Genomic DNA, 4,716 nt, shown 5'->3' with positions numbered 1-4,716 from the left:
CAGAACTTGGCCTTTAACTTTTTTTGTGTTGGGGTTATTGTTAACCAAAAATGTAAAAAGTTTCTTCACTATGCCATAGAGAGAGAGGTGAGAGATTTTGACAACCACATGAGTGTCCGTAATCTCCAGCGGCTTGAGGAAGCTTGTTCCATCATCAGTGATGTGGACGACAGACAGCTGGTCTTCAGGCAGCAGAGCTGTGAAAACAAAGAGCTGTTAAACTTTTGTTTTACTGATAACAACCTCAATACAATGTTAGTCCTGATTTTAGTTTAGTCATTGAAGAACACAACTCAGGTTTAATTCATTGAACACAACAGTCAGTGTTGGTGGATGGCAAGCCGGTGAGGGACGGAGCCCTTGCTCCTGCCTAGAAGGGGATCAATTGTTGTTCCTGGGGGAACTGCTAGCCCAAATTACAGAAAAAGGGATAACTATGCAAAATAAGTGAAAAAAAAGGAAATAGCCAAGCCAAAAAAAGGGTTTATTCATGAGCCCCTGATGATAAATCAATTTTGGTGAACTCCATTTCCTTTTCCCACAAATATAAAAATGTAATAAGAAGATTAGTATGAAATCCATTAAGGAAAAGGGAAGAGACAACTCTGTCCTTTTACCAGTGCTTTCAAATATATATTTCTTTGTGATAATACAATAGGCCACTGTTAGAAATATGTGCTAATATATTGAAACCGCAAGGAAAACAAATAAAATTTAATTTCTTCTGTAAATTGAATGCAAAAACAGACTTAGGTTGTAAGTCAGTTATTACCCTCCGACGTATCTCAAATCGTGTTGGATCCTTTAAATTGAGCGAATTAGGCCTGGAAAGTCCTTCAAAGTCACTGAATTTGATGTTTAAGAAGTTGTGGAACCTGGAAATTTTTTTTTACAATTTCCAAGTCCCAGATGATATCTTCAAATTACTTGTTTTGTCCAAATAACCGTATAAAACCCACAGATGAAAGCAGCAAATAGCTGAATACACATTGTTTTTTAGGATTACTCTGGTGCTGGCCACAGGCAGAATTACAAGATTGGGCAAAATAAGTAAGTAAATAAGTACAAAGAGTTACTTTATTAGGTTGGGTGCTAAAATAAATCTATGTGCAGTTTGTCCAGGCCAGTTTCATTAGTTAATTTTCAGTAAAATTTCAGTGACCATTGTGGGTTTTTCTGTCTTTAACAGAAGGGTACCAGCAATTTTGTCAACGTGTTTAATGATGTCACACTAAATTGTCATGTTTTTTGTAGTAATCCAGCCAGGATGACTTCTCTTCTAAAAACAATTTAAAAAAGTTTTATAGCAACTTCAAAGTCAACAGCATTGAACTAATGCATGAGAACTGCGAGATGAAGAGGTAGAGACAGGTGAGGGATGTGACCCATGCAGCGCAGTGAGGACACAGACGTTTTATAACATGGATCTGTAAGTTTGTTACAGTTAACAAGACTCTAATCTGGTCTACTTCATACACTTCACTGATAAGCCACAGAATTGTAGAGTTAGGCTTCATGATCAAAAAAAGTTTTTATGCTCTCTCTCTCTGTCTCTCACTCTCTGCATCACACTTCAATGGTCTTTCAATGGTTTTTATATTATCCGGTTTCAGGGGTTGCTGGCAGCGGCAGCCCTCAAGCACTCCAAATTCCTGCACATCTGATATGTCCATTTTTACAAGGAAAATTAACAAAGGGCAGCCCCAACAGGTACACAACTAATTAGCTAACTTGCTACCAATTCCTGTTACCTCAGGCTTTCCGACTGGCAGGTATTTTTCGGTTTTAAGTGGCCCCCTAAATCATCAGTATGTTGTTTGTTCAGACTGTGGCTGTAATGAACTGCAGAGCACAATGGTGTCCTTACCATCCATAATTTCACAGTGTGGGAAGTGGAGCTGACAGACAGCAGCATCGTGTAAACACTTGATTTCGAACAGTAGCCCTGCAGCCATCATGCCAACTGATTCGAGGAGGCGCTCATCCCATTGGGCAGTCCTGTACAGCAGCTCCACCTCCCGAGCCATAACAAACCCCAGTCCAGTCGAAGCACATTGGTACACACCTGGACCGGGACACCTGAACCTGCAGACACAGAAGGGCTGATTAAAACAAGCCTTCGGCCTTCTGATACTCAACTGGCCAATTCATGATAGGATATTCCAGAGCCTTTGGGCTCTTATTTCAAAAGCTCTGTGTTCTTAGTGTTCAGCCGAGACTGAAGATAAAAGGCCTCTGCTAGAGGATCTCAACGTGAGAGCAGGGTCGTCCGAGGAGTAAGATCATTTAGTGCTTTGTAAGTAAATCATCTGCCTGGCTAATGACAACACAGTGGGAGGGGGATGTTGTAATCATTGAAAGGAGTTGATTGCATTTTATGATTTGGTTACCTGTATGAAGTCTTTCCAGACTCAGTCAGCAGTTCCGGTGTGAAACTTAACTTGTCCTAAAATTGAAAAGGCACACAATTAGTTCATTAAACTGGGTTGGAGAGTGAATTGATACTTCAGGAGGTCCAGCCCCCCTTTTCCCTGGGCTCCAGTAACAGTGGAGCAAGTGTCGACCAAACCTCGGTCAACTGTCTCCTTTACTGTGTTGAAAAGACAACCAAATTTGAAGACGGTTAAAAATAAAAGATGTATATGTATATATGTATGTGTGTCTTTTCAGCACAGACGAGCCTAGCACATAGCATATCTAAGTACAGGTAAGAGGACCGAACCAAACTATTATTGGAGCCCAGGACAAAAAGAGATGATGAATTAGATTAAAAAATAGAGACGCATGTCTCAGTTATGTACAGGTGGCAGGATCCTCACCTACATGCACTTTACTATTTATTCATCACTTCATTATCCCTATGTCAAAATGGCTAAATTATGATTATTATTCAGTGAACTGATACAGTACTAGTGAAGCCTGAAGGACTATGTTGGACAGCAGCAAGGTCAGATACATTAAACCCTGGAGTGAGTAAAACTATGTTAGTATGATCACTGGCAGATTAATAAAAGGTTGAAAAACTGACATTTGTATTCAGAGCTTCTTGACACACAAGCTGATGCTGCTCCTCTTCATCCTCACTCTCCTCTCTGTTGTCCTCAGACTCATCAACGATTATGTTTGATGTAGACATAGGATCTGCTGGGTGATTAGAGCCATCAGATGGGGAGAAGAAGACGTGTGCACATGTCGCATGTCTTTCCCTATCTTTCTCCTCATGTTTCCTGTTGTCATCTACTGGAAATCTCTCCAATGAAGTCAAAATGTGAAAGAAATAATGTTCAAAAGCTCAAGCACAGTCATGCTTAATATCAAGTTTAAAGGGGGACAACACCAAGTTAAGACTGAGCATTCAATAACATTTACAAAGACTGAGATTCAAGACAGGCAACACAGCCAAGACATCATATTTCCCAACATGCAGAAGAAAGAGATCTTCAGTCTTCAGTTTACTCACGTCCTTCATGTCTGTCAGGTGCCCAGTTTTCTCCGTCTTCCACCCTGTAGGAATAATAAACACAAACACAGCTGTTATCTCTCATGAAGGGAGTTAAAATGATCAGATTCATTTAGTGGCCTTCTCTTCACTAAATGTAACACTGGTGATTCCACACAGCCAGGGTCCCCTAAGTGTTATCTTACTCCGTAAACATAATCGCAATGTTTTTACCATGTCCTGCAGTCCTAAGTAAAATAAAGTTTTTAACGTTGTTGACATCAATGTGGTGTTTTAATAATAAGACGACGTATCATGAGTGAAATAAGCAGTCATTTCCTCCTCAACTCTCTGTGATTTACAAAGTTTCTTGATGATATTTTTACTTGGATGGTAAAACAGCTACTGTTAGCTATTTAGTTGTGAAGCTGAGGTACAATATTGGATTGTATTTCTTCAAGTAAACAGTTCAGGTCAGTTTACAACAGAAACAGTTTCTCACTTTTTGTCTGAGGGTACAGGTACATTACTGAAGTCTGCAGGTCCATCTTTAGGACTGTCACACCTGGATCCTGGAAACTCTGATCCGTCCTTCTCCTCCTCCAGATCACTCATGTTCTTGGGTGCAGTCCATGTGATGAGTGAACCTTTACCACTGAAGAATGTAGACATATATTGCACATACACCAATACATTTCCAATACACTTACATCAAGGAATTGAAATAAGGCCCATTTATTGCAAATAGTCTAGGGCTGCACAATTAATAAACATATGAACGAAACTGTCCAATAACCAAATCACAGAAGCTGCAATTCTTTAATAAGAGCTAAGATGTGTAACAAAACAGCATTATAATCTCTTACTAACTTAATTAGCAGAGCAGTCACTGTACCTGGAAATACTGAATCTTTGACTGGATGCGAACAGTATTTTCTAAAACACTACCTCTAGAGACCAAAACATGGGCTCATCAGCATGTACTGACTTCATCTCACTACCAACCTCAATGTCTCCAGTGGACTACGTCGTGGACTCTCCAGTCCAATGGACAGCAGCTTCACTCCTGAATCCTGTAGGTCGTTGTGACTCAGATCAAGCACTCTCAGATGGGATGGGGTGGACTTCAGAGCAGAGGCCAGAGAAGCACAGCTGATCTCTGATAGCTTACACCTTTTAAGCCTACACTCACAGGATACAGATCAATAAGAAAATTCAATGAACTAACCATGTATGAAATATAAGAGAACAGTTACCAGAGAGAGATGACAATGAAC

General features: G+C 40.1%; 1 protein-coding gene across 2 annotated transcripts in view; it reads right to left on the bottom strand.

Annotated features, from left to right (window-relative positions):
* LOC118327159 (bifunctional apoptosis regulator-like) overlaps window positions 1-4,716 on the bottom strand; it is a 337,943-nt gene that overhangs the window by 258,631 nt on the left and 74,596 nt on the right. The window lies entirely within an intron of this gene.

Source organism: Morone saxatilis, unplaced genomic scaffold (genome assembly GCF_004916995.1).
Source record: "Morone saxatilis isolate NCDOM2014 unplaced genomic scaffold, NCSU_SB_2.0 Contig17, whole genome shotgun sequence".
Classification (NCBI taxonomy): Eukaryota; Metazoa; Chordata; class Actinopteri; family Moronidae; genus Morone; species Morone saxatilis.
This window is presented reverse-complemented; position numbering and strand designations above follow the sequence as displayed.